Source organism: Trichosurus vulpecula, chromosome 7 (genome assembly GCF_011100635.1).
Source record: "Trichosurus vulpecula isolate mTriVul1 chromosome 7, mTriVul1.pri, whole genome shotgun sequence".
Classification (NCBI taxonomy): Eukaryota; Metazoa; Chordata; class Mammalia; order Diprotodontia; family Phalangeridae; genus Trichosurus; species Trichosurus vulpecula.
The window spans coordinates 132,852,699-132,869,673 of NC_050579.1; the positions used below are offsets into that span (position 1 = coordinate 132,852,699).

The following is a 16,975-nucleotide window of genomic DNA, read 5'->3' on the forward strand; positions in this document are numbered from 1 at the left end:
ACTAGTTTGCCATTTCCTTCTCCAGCTCATTTACAGATGAAGAAAGTGAGGTAAACAGGGTTAAGTGACTGCCCAGGGTCACTAGGAAGTGTCTGAGGCCAGATTTTAACTCAAGAAGATGAGCCTTCCTAACTTCAGGCTCAGTACTCTATCCATGCACCACCTAGCATCCCCTAAGCAAGGTTATAGGTGATATTATTTGTGCTTGGAGTCTCAACTCATTTTACAAATGAGGAAACAAATATGAGATTGGATTAGATTAACACAGTTATTAAACTTTACTATATTCCAGGCATGATAGAAAACTCTGGAAATACAATACAAGCAAAAGGAAAGATGGTCCCACTCTCAAGGAGTTAACCTTCTAATGTGGGAAGAAAACATATAAAAAGGAGCTAAAAATCTAGGACAGGTGGGGATGGAAAGGCACTCACTAGAAGGGAGTGGATTACCTATCAAGAGTTCCAGGCAGGAACTCACCAAAAGGTTAAATAGGCCACTGGGACAGAGGTATCACCAGGGCGAGAAAGCAGCTGGAGAAAAGGTATGAAAATTTGAAAAGTCAAGGAGCAGAAACTAGTTAGAAACGAGCTGCAGCTGCCCAAGTTCAGACAGGTAAGAAGAAATCAAGCTGGAATTCAAATTTACATATTTTGACTCCAAATCCAATGCTGTCTTCACTGCAGCAAATCTTGCTACTCATGATTTTCAACTAGCTAAATCACTATGGTAGATTTTAAAAAATAACATTGATTTCGCCTCACCATATTAGCTTTTCTCCTTCAAATGATCTAACATCATACCTTTGGCCTCAAGGTAGGTATAGCAATCAACAGTACCCAAGCTCACACAAGCAGGGATGAATGAACCTCTCTAAGAACCTTCTCAAAGCTGATCTGTTCTGATGGCTGAAAGAAGATCCAATTCCTACCATAGCTATCAAAATTTAAGATGTACCAGAAAGCAGAATTTCTGAATTATGAGGGTAATTGAGATTAAGCCTCACATTGCTTGGGATCCTCAAGCCTGATTAGGTAATCAGTTCAGGGTGTTTAGGGTAGAGTCAAAAGGCTGTGCTAGGCAAATGTCCTCTTGAGAACCTTTCCATTGTGATGATTTCTGCAAAGTTTTAAATCCTCCATGACATCTTAAGACCAATCTGAGAAGGCAATATTCTCATATAAAAGATGTCTCATAAAACTGACTTGAAGAAATTAATACCGTGATTAAAGAGGAGAATTGGGTCCAGTAATAAAGGCATTTCATTTTGCCCAAGACTTCCTGAGCAGCATTTGTGACCATTCATTCTTCAATGCAGGATGACAGCTGAACTGAACCCTTCTCATCTTGAGTCTGTTGTCTACAGCGAACCCAGGTGCTGTCTATCAGAGAAACCGGAATCTAGCCTCATAAAACAGTTTGTTCTTATGAGAAGGGAGTTAATGCATTCTTTGAACAAGTTCACCTCCCATGTGATCCCTGCTTTTCAAGAAATCTTTTTTAGAATTTTCTCAGCACTCATTCCCTCTAGTAATCCAGGTTCTGGCATTTCATTTTGCTTTTTCTGCTCATCTTCCCGGCAGACTAGCCAGCCTGAAGCTTTATTTTTGTGACATACTTCAAAAGGAAATCAAAGGGACCCAACTTTTTTTATCCCTTAACCCAATTTTCAGTGCATAAGGTATATACATGCTTGCTGACTATGCATGAAAAGCCAAAAATATCACTGCACTAGTTTAGCTAGAAAAGCTCATAAAAAATGGTAGCAGCCCCAGCCTTAACCTGAATGCTAATGCACTATCACAAGGGTACATATTCTCCATCCCATTCTCACCTAGAACCGAAATGAATGAGAAAACACAGATGGGAAACTCCATCACGGGTAGAAAGAAAGGTCTTTGGGAGTTGTGTCATTTTTTAACAAAAAGAATATGTAACCCAACAGAGAACAACTTCCAGCATAACTCAGAAGTTGATTATTTTTTCCAAATAGATTTGCTTTAAAAAAAAGACAGAGCTTATTTGTGCTGGTTTCCCAACTTCATTTACTTTTGTGATTTTTCACTAAAAATGTGTGACAGACTCTAAGAGTATATACTTATAGGACTGGACATCCTATAGTTAGTCATCCAAGAAAAAGACTTTTCTGATGGAAACTTGGGGTGAGCAAGTGTGGGGAAACAAACTATAGAGACTGGGAACTTTATTTTAGAAGTAGTTAGGTAGTGCAGTATATACAGTGCTGGACCTGGAGTTTGGAAAACCTGAGTTCATGTGCAGCCTCAGACATTTATATGACCCTGGGCAAGTCACTTAATTTCTGATTATCTCAGTTTACTCACCTGTAAAATGGGTAATAATAGCATCTACTAAAGGTTGTTGTGAGGATCAGATGAGATAATAACTATAAAGTGCTTAGCACAGTGCCTGGCACATAGTTAAGTATCATATAAATGCTAGTGATGATAATAATGATGATGAATCATGGGCCTGGAGTCAGGAAGACCTGAGTTCAAATCCAACTTTAGGCAATTATTAACTGATTCTGGGCAAGTCATAACCTCCTATTGCCTCTGTTTCCTCAACTATAAAATGGGAATAATAATAGAACCTATCAATTAGGGTTGTTGCAAGGATCACCTGAGCTATATTTTTAAATGCATAGTACCAAGCCTGGTATACAGTAGGTGCTTTATAAATCCTTATTCCCTCTCTCCCTTCTGCTCTGTTGGAAGATCCTCTTTTGCCCATAGCCCATTTCCTTTTACAGCCTCATCTGAGCTTGGTAGGACAACTAAAGGTGATCAATTTAGCCCACACTATGGACTCCCTCATACCATGCCAAAGACTACTTGAAATACTAATCATAGCAAACTATTGGTATAGTTCTGTTAATTAGATGTGTCCTGGGAAGTAGCAGGTACCTCCCTGCAAACCAATGGTATTTCGGTCTTTAAAGGATGAGTGACGTCTTTTTGGGGATACTATGATGGAAGGCCTTTTTTGATCATAGGTTGTGCTAGATGGTTGCTGATGTCCCTTCCAACTCTGAAATTCTGTGAACTATAAATATTGAGTAAAAGAAGAAAAGAAGCAAATTTAGCCTGGATGGAAGGGGGTGGGGGAAGTTGATTACAATCAGAGCTATTCAAACGTAGAATGGGCTTTCCCGAAATGCGGTGGATTCTCCATCCTCCCTGCCCAGTCTTAGGGGAGTTCTTCAAAGATGGATGAGACCTTACCAACCATGTCATAGAAGAGATTTAATTCAGGTTAGTGTTGGACTAGATTAGATGTTCTCTGGGGCCCTTTTCTCATTCTAAATTTCTGTGCTTCTGCAATCCAATGAGATGATCCATAAAGCATTTTGGAAGCCTTAAAGTACTATATAAATACTAGCTCCTTACTACTACATGCTGCATAGAGTAAAGGGGCTAGAGAAATAAAATGAATTTGTGATTTAAATAATTTTGAAACTCAATGTTAAGAATGCAAACATTGAAAAATAATAGGAAAAATCAGCTTATTTATTTGAAATGACAGTGTGGATTTCCACTGGAAGCCAGTTCTCCCTTGTTAGAGAAGTATAGCCACACCAGATCCCACAGCAATCCACCAACAAAGTAAGACACTTGGCCATTTCTGTTTTAGGCAGAATTTAGGCATTGTGTTGTGCTTTAACTGAGCTATCCCAGTATTGTGAATGATCAATGCCCTTGTTATGGTATGTTAGGCAGTAATTAAAGACAGGCAATGAAAGAGCATGCTTTGAGGAAAACAATCCTTTAGTGATGTCAAACTACGCCTGATGTCTTTCAAAATGAAGACTAAAGGGACAAAGAGTTCTACCTTTGCATTGCTTGGCATATATTACATACCTCTCCCCTTTGCATAATATCTGTTGACAGAATCAACATCTCAAGTTTCTTGCAGGGTAGGAGTGTGGAGTTTGGGCAGAGCCTCTGCAGCAGCAGAGGTCTCTTACTTAAGATCAGAACCCCGAACAGAAGCCTACGGGTTTACCTGGATCAGCCCCTTGTTGGTTAAGAGATTATGCTAATGCAAGAGGAAAATATTGGGAAACAAAGTGTCATAAAAACAAAGCAAGCCATGAGATACAACTTTAAATTGACTGCAACAACATTTTTAAAAGTAAAATTATTTTCTGAGGTTTGTAGAGATGTATGTAATTAAAGTGTGGAGAAAATTAATCCAATATGATTAAGTAGTTGGGTCTATCCTTAGAAAAGAATACTCCAAGTAGCTTTTGACCAATAGAAATTGCAAAAATGTTGCTGTAAAGGCACTGTAATTTTGGAATTCTCTGACTTCCAGTAACAGCAAGGAGTTCTCTGTCAAATTGTATTTAGTTTCATTCTACAAATGATGCTGTACAGGTATACTAAGCAATCTATGTCTACTTGCCACATGATATCTCATGACTAAGCACTGTCACAATAGCTTGAAGTGAAATGGCCATGGCAATATAGTTTAGTGAAAAGAAGGCAATTTTTTAATCAGAAGATCCCAGCTTAAATTCCAGCTCTATCACCAAAAGGCTGCGTGACATTGAACAAATCAATTTGTCCATGTAAGGATCAGCTTGCTCATATGTAGAATAGTGACCATAATAACTTTCACAATCTATGTCAAAGGGTTGCTCTGATGAAACCACTTTGTAATTAAGAGCCAGTGTTTTGAAGAATGCTGAAGGGGGAAAGGACCTCAGAGATCAAGTCCAATGTCTACATTTTTCAGTGTTTTTAACAGAAAAAATAAACATCATCAAACATCTGTTTCTAACTTTCAAATGAATTGGTATGTAGCGGTTGGGTCCAAAGGGAATGCTATTAGCCGCATCTTAGAACATCCTAGTTCCTCTGAGAATGCCATGGGAAATGCCACGGAGTGCCATGGAAATGGAATGCTGGGTTGTTTTAATGCAGATGTTGTTAACCCTTTTTTATTTGTCAGAGACCCTTGATAGTCCGATGCAGCCTATGAAACACTTCTCAGAATGTTTTTAACTGCATAAAATATATATGTATATGATTAAAATGAAACCACTTATTTTGAAATTTGTGTTATTGTTCAGTCTTTTTCAGTTGTGTTCAACTCTTTATGATTCCTTTTGGGGTTTTCTTGATACAGGTATTGGAGTAGCTTGCCATTTCTTTCACCAGCTCCTTTCATAGATGTGGAAACTGAGGCAAACAATGTTAAGTGACTTGCTCAGGGTCACACAGCTAGCTAATAAGCGTGTGAGGTCGAATTTGAACTCAGGTCTTCCTGACTTCAGACCTGACACTCTACCCATTGCACCACCTAGCTGCCCTATATTGAAATACAGTTATGAAAATATTAACAAAACAAGTTCATGGACCACATGTTAAAAAACCCTATTCTTTTTTTATAATTAAGATTTTTTTATTTTTAGTTTACAACACTCAGTTCCACATAATTTTGAGTTCCAGATTTTCTTCTCCCCCTTCCTGTTCCCTCCCCAAGATGGCATGGAATCCGATATATCTTCTACATGACTTCGCATTGAACCTATTTACACAATAGTCAAGTTGCAAAGAAGAATTATGACCAATGGAATGTATCACTAGAAAGAAGAAACAAAACCAAAAAAAAAAAAAAAACCAAACAAAACCAAAAACCAAAACAAAAGAGAAAAAAAAACAAAGGAAAAAAAAGGAGAGGATACAGTTGCCTCAATCTGCATTCAGACTCCATAGTTCTCTCTCTGGATGTAGATAGCTCTCTCCATCATGAGTCCCCTGGAGTTGTCCTTGAACCTTGTATTGCAAAGTCTATCAGGGTTAGTCATCACAGAATTCATATATCTGTGGTTGTGTATAACGTTCTCCTGGTTCTGCTCCATTCACTCAGCATTATCTCGTGTAGGAAAAACCCTTATTCTAATGGTGTAAATGACTTGGAAGGTGAGTCCTAGTGGCAGAAACCAAATCCCTATTAAAAGATCAATGTATCATACTCAGATATCATCCAAGGGGAAATTCCTTCAAGTCTCTAGTGTGGGAAGCTGAGTATAGGGACATGATCAAGCTACTGGTTCATCTACATGTTTGCTGCTTCCCAGAGTCTCTCTCTTCTCTCTCTCCTTGAAGAAAACCAGGTTCTCTCTTCTGTCAAGCTTTCTCCACTTACACACTTTAAACAGTCCAAGAGAATTGAGTATTCATTCTTCTATGAAGAGAGTCTTATGCAAATGTCTTGAACCCTTGGGTTAGATTAGTTTAAGAGCATCGTGGTTCAACCAATTTGGCAATGGTATAGTTAAAAACATTTTAAAGCCCAGAAGGTTTCTCTATCAATTATCAGCATACCACAACTAGAGTCAAAGTTTGTATAGCATTCACCACCATTAATAAGTACTTTTACAAGTACTGCAAAGCACTGAGACACCTTACTGTTGGGCAGCTAGGTGGTGCCATAGTGCAAAGTTCAGATCTGGCCTCTGACACTTACGAGCTGTGTGACCCTGGGAAAATTACTTAATTCTCTTCGCCTTAGTTCCTCATCTGTAAAATGAGCTGGAGAAAACCCCAAATGGAGTCACGAAGAGACGGATAGTCCAAAAAATGACTGCACACCTTACCATTGACTTGGATACGATATAATTCTTGAGCTTCACTTTCCTGTGTTTAATCTATTAGGCCTGATGCCAGTTAATGAGAACTACTATGACAATTCCTAAATTTACATCTGATGGTTTTTCAAAGACATTCTCTCTCAAGGTGGCCGATCTTCTTGCCGAATCAGGGCTGCACGTTTTTGAGTCTGCAAGCAAAGCATGGGTGTAATCCTCTGCAGGCTGAGTGGGGGTTGGTATGTCTGAACTGATCTGCAGATGCTAGGGCATGCTCGTTTCCTGTGTTCTGCTGATCCCTTTGGCAAGAGTTTGCAGTCTTCATATGAGGCTCAGCATTAATAGCGGAAGCTACTTCTTTCGTTTCTGGAGTCTCACTGGCTCAGAACTTTACTTGGATGACTATAAATGTCAAATTGTTTCAAAGGGTTCCCTTAAGGGGATTCAACTTGGACTCCATATACAAGGCAATCAGTGTGGTACATTAGAAATGAAAGAGTGGACTTTTCACACACATCCCAATTAATGTAATCACATAAGGTCCTGATAGTTCACTGAAACATCAATTAAAACTGTAAACTAGTTGTGAACAATTCCTTAATCAAATTGAGGGTATTAAAAAGCTTATTCGTGGGATTAAAAACAAATAATGCCATACAGGAAAAATCTTGTAATCAGCTAAAAGAATCAGATATACCTTTGGGCCTATGGATAGAATAGCAGAGCAATTTGGGAATTACGCGGTTTCAATTTAATTCAATAAAGATTTATTAAGCATCTACTTTGTGCCAGGCAGTGTGCTAGGGATGCAAATAAGAAAGACAGTCCCTGCCCTCATGGAGTTTACAATCTAATGGGGGAAGACACACAAAAAGAAGCTAAAACATGGGTAGGGAGGACAGAGATAAGGATAGGGACCAAGAGGGACCACCCAGCTTGGGGGCATGATGTTCTGTGGAGTGGAAAACAAGCAGAAATGATGATGGAAAATGGAGGCACACCCCAGCAACAGTTAAGTTCAGTGATGGAGGAGCTCTGGGCAAGCCCCTGAAAGGGAAATACTTAGGTTAATTACCAATGCCTTAAGAACATTAGGAAGACTCTACAAAGGAAGAAAAGGAACACCTTTATCTAGAAGCTGTAAGTTTAGCCTTTGGCCAGATATATGGCCTCGCACCATCTTACTCTAAGTTTGAGCCCCTTTGTCTTCACGAGGCTTTCTGTATCCAGTGGGGAAACCCCCAGGTTAAGAGGGGATTCTTACTATGCCTGCTTAGCAAATCCCCTTTCCAAAACCTAACTGAAGTCTGACTATTAGTGTAAATGTTAAAAGGAAGCACACTGGTTGGAGCTTATGAGTGATGGTACCAGAAACCCTGGTGTCTCAGGGTCACCTCTAGAACCCTAAGACTAGTAGTATTAGCCAACCTTTGTGGTCCCATGATGTGAGTAGAAATTGAGGAAGGAGCCTCAGAAGGGACTTTACTATAGAAATAGCACTAGATTTGGAGACAGGGAAACTGGGTTCAAATTCTGACTCCTATTTACTATCTTTGTGACCTTGGGTAAGAAACTTACCCTTGCTGGGCCATAGTTTCTTCATCTTTAAGTTAAGGGATTTTGCTAAGATGGCCACTAAAGTCTCTTCTAGCTTTGTGTCTATTATCCTACGATGTCACCTAATAAACCCTCCCAAAATGCAACATTAAGTAAAAAAATATATAGTTTTAAATCAACGATCGTCTCAGCAGGCCATTTGTCACATTTTAATCTCTATAATGAAGATGTTGATGAGAATATGATTAGTAATCTTACAAATTTATAATGTATCATAGTCTTAGGAGAAGCAGAGGATGGTGGTTAATATTATTTTAACAACTATTTCAGCTCCAGTCAATCAATGAAAGAGAATTTATTAAAAGCTTACTATCTACAAAGAAATGTCATAGATGCTGTACTATTCAATGCAGAGCATGCTTCTTCAAGGTTCTCATATTTGTTAGCTACAGAACAAAATAAAAGCCTTCACTGCCCTAGTTCCCATAGTTGGCCTTCCTTGACCATTTCAATCAGACCTCAAATTGCTCCTGATTTTGAAACTCTCTAATGGGGTGATACTCAACTTTTTGGGTCTCAATCTGAAAAATTATGGAGGACCTCCCAAAGAACTTTTGTTTATGTGGGTTATGTTTATTTATATTTACAATATTAGAAATATATGTCTTAGTATTATTATGAAAATAATTTTGACCTCATAGACCCTCTGAGAAGTTCACAGGAACCCCTAAAGTGACCCAGATTGCACTTTGAGAACTTCAGTTCTAAAGTATTTATCATATAATTATATATATTTAAAATATCTGTATTAGTGTCATATTATATGACATAAGTTCCTGGAAGGCCAGGGACATGGTTCTTTTTTTTCTTTTCATCCCCAGTATGTGTATCAGCGCCTGGCACAGAGTAGGCAGTTAATGAATGTTTGTTGATTGACCAAGCCCTAAACTTTGTATCTCTTTGTCTAATATAATACTTAATACCCAGTAAGTACAAAGGAAATCTTGGCTTTATTATGATGAATTTAGTAATTGTACTACTTATTTTTGCCCAGTTTTCCTTTTCCCCTTAAAAAACTTACAATTTGTGGCTTTAAGATATGCAAAACATTTTAACTATGTCATCTCTTTTGATCCTCATAACTCTGTGAGATTTGTTGCTGTTTGGTTGTGTCTAATTCTTCAAGACCCCATTTGTGCTTTTCTTGGCAGAAATACTAGAGTGGTTTGCCATTTCTTTCTCCAGCTCATTTTTATAGACAAGGGAAGTGGAGCAAACAGGGTTAAGTGATTTGCTCAGGGTCACATAGCTAATAACTGTCTGAGGACAGATCTGAACTCGGGTCTTCTTGACTCCAAGTCCTGTACTCCATCCACAGCAACATCTCACTGTAAAACCAAACTATACAATAACAAACAAGACCCCACCTTTGTTGTCTTATACTGTGTTGAACAGACATGAAAAAAGTCTGGTGTTAAGTAAACCAGGACTTCTAAAAAGGCAGCCTTTTATTGCTTACAGTATAATCTTGGGCTAGCTCTGTCCCTAGTGATTTATACCATGTGACTATGAATCACTATGACTATGGGCAGGTAGGTGGCCTCAGATACTTACTGGCCGTGTGACCCTAGGCGAGTCACTTAACTTTGTAAAATGTGCTGGAGAAGGAAATGTCAAACTCCTCCAGTATCTTTGCCAAGAAAGCCCTTCATGGCACCATGAAGAGTCGGACACAATGGAAATAACTGAACAACAGCACCTCTTGGCAAATAAAATAACTGAACTGCTTCATCTGTTTAGAAGGCACAAAATGATAAGTAGGGTTGACAGTTGGTCTGATTTCCACCTGGACAGCTGGAAATGAAAGGCTCTGTAAAGAGATAGCTCTGGAAGCAGCAGCTACTGCCACTCTTGTGTGGAAAACTTTCTCTAGTTTTTGCCTCTTTAAATTCTAGTTTTTCCAACAATTTGAGGTCAGGGAATAGTCTCTGAAAAGAGAGAAAATATTTTCATCCTTCTTCTACCTGATTCCTCTGTTCTCCCTCCTTCCTTGTCATCCTTCCATAAATAGTATACCTTTCCCTCTTGACCTATGACATCTATATCTCAATGATAACATGAAGAAAAGTTCATGACTTGGTGTCAAGAGACCCAGATTCACAGCCTAATTTTAATACTTACTTGTTTGGCTGTATGACAATGGGCAATTCATTTAACTGCCCTGGGCCTTTTCCTCATCTATAAAATGGATGTAACAATATTTGCATCAACCATCTATCTTACAGGCTTGTGAAATGAAGCCTGTAGTGAACTTTAAGCCACTATAGAAATATGACTTATTATTGCTGTTTTGATCAAAGGCAACCCTGAAGACATCCAGACACAAGATGGGAAGGGAGTAACAAATAACTCCCCCAATAATCTGAAAGTATCTCAGAACCATAGAATTTGAGAGTCAAAAGGAACCTCAGAGACCATTTAGTTCAACCTACAGACAAAGGAAATCGATACTATAACATAGCTGATAAGTGATTGTCCAGCAACTGCCCAGGATCCTCTGAGGAGGGAAAACTCACCACCTCTCAGAGAAGGCATTTGTTGACAGTTCTATTCATACAGGAGGTTTTGTTTCCTTTATTATTTTTTTCCCTGACATCAAACCTAAAATGCCTGCTTTGCAACTTACACACATTGCTTCTGGTGGGGCACACTGGCTCCAAAGAAGACCTATAATTCCTCCTTATAACAACTCTTCAAATACTTGAACAAAAGGTTCATGTCTCCTTTCCCCATTCTCTCTCCTTCACCCTCTTCTCTTTTCTGAATGTATGTATATGTGTATATATGCATGCATATATATGTGTGTGTGTGTGTGCATGTATATAAATATATATATTTATAAAACATCATTAATACAAGAGAAAAAGTCACAAAAAGAATATAAAGAAAACTCCTTCAGTCCCTTTCTCTTAAGTGACTTTCCTTGTTCCATTTTCACCTAAAGTTTAGAAAATTATCCTGGCTGAGGCAAATAATAATAAAGAATTTCCAAGTCTGTTATTATCACTGTCCTTTGCTGTGTTTCATAAGCCAGGACCTGAGGCAAGAATACCACACAGCAGAGGAACCCTGAGCCTGGATAGGAAATGAACTCTAATGTCCTGGGCTCATTAGCACTGGAACAAAGCTATTAAGAGCCCTGCAGCATCTTAGAGAGGTTTTGATTTAGGATTGCCCCTCACATGGATGACATTAGACATTAGGATAGCAATTTTTGAATTACTGTCCTTAGAAGAATGACTCTTTCCATTGCATTATAGTAATTGGCTTCTAAAAGCTATTAAACTAATATGCAAGCTGTTTAATGTCTGATTTATTGTTGTTTCTGTACATTTTCAGTTCTTGCATAGTTTCCTTTCAATTAAAGTTTTGTACTTCAGAAACGAAGTTAGGATACTTGGGCCAAACCCAAATATCAATAGAATAATGCAACCCAGGCAGACAACCTACCACAGAACAGGAATGATATTTCTCAGAGAAGCCTTGAAAACAGCTGCTTCTGTGGAGCCAGCTGTTCCTGTTCTACAACAGTGCACTTGAACCATCCTAGGATGGATTCCCATTCTCCCCCCGCCACCCAAAGATAGCTAATATAAACACACTGATTAAGAGTTATGTCAAAGATCTGCCACAAAAGTCAGCAATTCATTCATGAACAAGAGGGCACACTTTTTAAGAGAAACATCCTAATTGAGTTCCAAAGAATAATTGATTAGAATACACTCAATATGACTGCCAACAACTGAGTTTTCAATGGTGTAACATAAGATTGTTTGAAGAAGCTCAATAATAAATTTTAAAAAGGAAGATGTTGGGAAAATTCTGAAACATTATTTTTTAATTAAAATATGTTCATATTCACTGACCCTGTGAATCCAACCTTTTTCCAGTCATAAATCCCCAAAGAAGACTTTTTTCCTAAAAGCATCCATAGGGTGTTGCTGAAATTAAATACAACTTGAAATAATATTACAGTCTCTTAACATTCGTAGGTCATGTAATGTAGAAAAGAACTATTAAAAGTGACAGAGCATTTGAAGGATCTTCACACTTTAATTTCCCACTATCAGCTGTGCATCCAGGCTACACAGTGTTTTATTCAAATCTAATTTTTAATATGTACCTTGAGCTATGAGAGAAGTCAGTTTTTTGGAAACCGCAATTTTACTTCCCTTTCAAAAATGTGAAGATAAAAACTAACCCTGTGGCGGGTGAAGACACTATTTTAGGTTCACAGATGTTTGTTTCAAATACAAAACACTTATGATGTCCGATTTACCAGTACAGCAATATTACTGGTTTGAATGATATATTTTCCCCTTTATGCAAGGTATTTGCATTCAACAAAAAGCATTATAATTTTGCTCAGAGTCAAAAACCTTTAATCATTCTACATAAGTTCAATCAAAAATGAAATAAAAAGAAAACACTTTTCTCTTGATTGCTGCCCAGGCTTTGTCTCCTATTACAGGTGTTAGTCTTGCCTTTCTCCAGAAGAAAATACAAAATACAAGATGCACTTGTACTTTGTGTTGGAGTTCACATAAAATTAAATTGAAGCGTCCACTTCTAAGTTAAAAGTAGAAGGAAATTTCAGAGATTTTATAATGCCAAATATCTCATCTTGATATCATGAATTCAGTATATTTTAAAGGTCTTTCCAATATATTATCTGATTTTATTTTTGTAATGATTCCATGAGGATGGTAAGGCAGTTATTATCATCATTTTATGCAAAGACATAGTATGCAGTGGCTAGGTTGCATAATGGATAACATCCTGGACTTGAAATCCAGAAAACCTGAGTGTAAATCCTGCCATAGACATTTCCTAAGACTGTGACCCTGAGAGAGTCATTTTACCTCTATTAGTCTCAGTTCCCTATTATGTAAAATACTGACAGGATTGTTATGAGAAGTGACTAACTTAACGCATGCCAAGTGCTTTGTAAATTTTAAAGGGCTAGTTACTAAAGGGCTAATTATATGGTAGTTACTATCATTTTTATTGTACTTTTATAATAATAATAATGCCAGATTCCAGTTTTGTGCATTGTCACTTGATTCCAGGTAGACCTTCCCACATGTGGTCTTATTCACAGATATAACCTCCCATCATGTGCTTATTGTTTGTTGTTGACCTGAGCTTTCCAGTTGCCTTTATATAGATTGACAGTACATAACATGGTGCTTACTAAATTTTAATGTAAAGAATTTTTAAAAATTATAATAATAAAAATTGAGATCATTACTTTGAGCATGACATTATAAAACTTTTCATTTGGAAACTCGGTTCTTTTCATCACTTGGTTTACTGCACTTTAAGACCAGAAGGGCAAGGATCATGAGAAAAGAATATTTTTGCATCAGTTTAACTATCAGCACAGTGTGATCAGAATTTGAATTGAACTGTATGGATTGTCTCCCTCAACTAAGAGTAAGTTCCATGAGAACGAACACTATCTCTCTTTCCTGTTAGTATCCATGGCCCTTAGCGGAGTGCTTGAAAAACAGCAAACACTTAATAAATGCTTTTTCATTCGTCCATCAATTCAGGAGAATTTCACAATGAGCTTTTGGCAAAGCCACCTAAGAGGAGCAACAAGACAATTCAGGGAGACAAAGCCATTGCTCCTCTTTGTCCCAGGTGGAAAGTACCAGTCTTCAGGGTGGTCCCTTGGCATCACAAACCTAGGTAGGCAAAAGAATGCATGTACCAGATCTAGGTTCAGAAGCAACCATCATTTCAGAATGTCTCAGGGTATTCAAAGTTCGGAGTTGGACATTTTGAGCTCTGATTTGTGTTCATCAACCTAAGAGTTGGACTGAGTATTCTACATTCACTTTAAGCATAAATAGAGTAATTATTATAGAGTAATTAAAAACACATTTGTGCATTTCACACTTAACAGAAAATTATTTCCTGGGCTTATTTTTGTTCTTTCCAGAGGAAAAAAAAATATCTAATTTCTCAATACATTGGTCTGTTTTTCTTAATTTGTCTCATTAAAATAAAGGATGAATAAATGCTGTTAAGAGTATTTAGCATTGAGACAACAAATGAATCCTTTGTCCAAACAATGAGGACTTTTGGTCTATTCTAATAAATGTGGCCTTTCCTTACAATGCCTTTTTCACAGCGTTTAGGAATATGCTTTCAGGTCTTGCCAAGGAAACTCCCCTGAGTTCCAAAGACTTTTCTTCAGTACCTACCTTCTCCCTATAAGTCCTCTTTTTAAAAAAAAAATTCCCCAAACTCTCAGTTCATGTGCATTTTCCCAGGTTAACAAGCCAAGAACAGTAAAGGATACCCCCAGAAGCTGAACAAGAAAAGTTCAAATTACAGAGACAACTAGCATTTTATCTTGGGAGAAACTTTACCCTGACCTTCAAGATTCTTATGTAAAGAACCTAACCTCTCAAGGCTTCTGCAGTCCCAGACCTCAGAGGTCACGCTCAGTATTTCATCATCTGTGATCTGTGCTTCGGACTAGTCTCTACCAGAAACTGAGCTAAAACCAAGAAGACACGAATGGAAGTTCAGACAACAGCTTGAACCAGATGGGAAGTTTACAAATGGGAAAGTCATTTATTAATCCATGTCTGATCTACTTCTCTTAAGAATTAAACTTCTTTGGAAAGAAGTTCTCATGTCCCTAATAAATTCCTTTGAATTTCTCCATTCTTCTTTATTTGAGATTAACTTTAATCTAAAAAGTATTTTAAAGTCCTCTGTTTTTACTAAGCATCCTGGGAAATTCCATTTGCCTGTCAACTTCTTAGGAAGTCAGTTTTATTTGAACATAAAAAAAAAGAAGGAAAGGAGATAAAACTGGGAGAAGATTTTATTTCTTTTTCCATTTTATTTTTTGCCTCTGCTTAGGAAATGGAATAAAAAGATTACTAAAGAGGATTCACTTCCTACCTAGAGGGGAGATAATGATATGAGATTCAGATGCTTCACACCTTAATAAATTATAAAACATGTGTATCTGAATACTAGACTTATTTCAAAAACTATTTAAATACATTTTAAATATAGCATGAAAGGGAAGAAATTTTTAAAAAAATTAATACTTCATTTTTATGAAGAAACATTCACAACTACGGCCTTATTTGTCTATGAGAACAACATAACTATTGAGAAGAAGTAATTGGGGGGAATGAATTATTTAAAATAAATAAGACTGGGGAAAAATGTAAATGTACCAATATCCACTATCCTTTGTTATGCTATTTAACCAAAATGATTAGAAAGGTAGAATAATTACATCAACGGCAGTTTTACACCAATCATGATTTTCTACAGTTTATTCTTTAGCTAGAGAAATTCTAATAACTCTCCATTTCAATCCTTTAAAAATTAAACAAAAGAGTTTGTCAGAATCAAGACTGAAAATAGAGCAACATATAAGAAGCTTTTTTTTTCCTTCTATAATTCTACAGGATGTTCCTAAAGTCTGGACGCATAGGCAATTGACAGCAATGTGGAGTTATTGCATCAAGTTCACATGAATCTTGCAAAGCCCATCAACCTTTGTGTCACAAATGAATTGAAGATGTTATTTGTTAATATTCCAATTAAATAAAATGTTGTTGAAAATTTCATTCATTTCATTTCTTGAAAATATGCATTTTTGCCTATGTGTCCAGACTTTAGGAACACCCTGTATAAAATAGTCAATTCTTTCAAAACAACATTGGCCAGATTGGTAATTTTTACAAAAAATTTAAAGTCTGTTCCCATTTGTTATTTATATTAGAAAAATGCTTGAGATAAGATTAATGAATTCCTGAAAGCACACTCCCCCCACACCTTATTTAAAGCAGTTTAACACGCAGTTCAGTAGCTTATGCTACTGACGAATATCATAGTATGAACCTCTCATACAAATTGTTCATGAAGGGCTGTCTTTTAGAGGCTCCTGAAACCAGAATGTATTCTGCACAGTTATATTACAGGTTTATTATGACAGATCTTTCATAGCACCAAAGCTAGAAGCCAGCAAGGATGGTTATAAAGTTTGTTAATAAAAAAGATGCTTGGACTGATATGTACTCATTTACTAAGCAATCCAAACCCACTAAAGAGATCATCAATTTCCCCAAATACAATCAGAAATGTAGTAATACCTGAAAATGGAGATGTACAATAGAAACACCTCTTTTAAACTTTTTTTCATAATAACCTAAAACAAAAATGACTTCAATAATTGACTGTGCTGCACTGATTCCGGGGGAGCCACTGTACTTAAGAGACCCTTAAATAATGCATCATCACTATTTTAAAGGGTAACAGGGCTTTGTGGAGAGAAGGCCAGCCTTGAAGTAGGGAAACTCTGGGTTAGAGAACCGTTCCTGACACATAAAATGGAAAGAACAAACTGGCTCTGGAGTCAGAAGACCTAGATTCAAATTCTACCTATGATAATTACCATTGATGAAGACCTGGATTCAAATCCTACATATGATAATCACCATTTATGTGATCATGAACAAGCCATTTAACCTCCCCCAGCCTCAGTTTCCTCATCTGTAAAATGAGAGGACTGGACTAGGCAGTTTCTAGGTCCATTTCAGATCTGGATCTATAAACCTAGGACCACATAAACTGCTTTGTAACTATAGGCAATTCATGTATTTTTCAGCACCAAGACTAAATTTTAAAGGAAGTGTCAATTAGTATCACACTTAGAATTCTCCGGTTCCCTCCCCCCCAAAAAAAATCATCCCCATATAGTAG

General features: G+C 37.2%; 1 protein-coding gene across 7 annotated transcripts in view; it reads right to left on the reverse strand.

Moving 5' to 3' along the window:
• The window catches only part of LAMA2 (laminin subunit alpha 2), a 777,226-nt gene that overhangs the window by 673,906 nt on the left and 86,345 nt on the right, over nt 1-16,975 (reverse strand). The gene's annotated exons all lie outside the window — the stretch shown is intronic.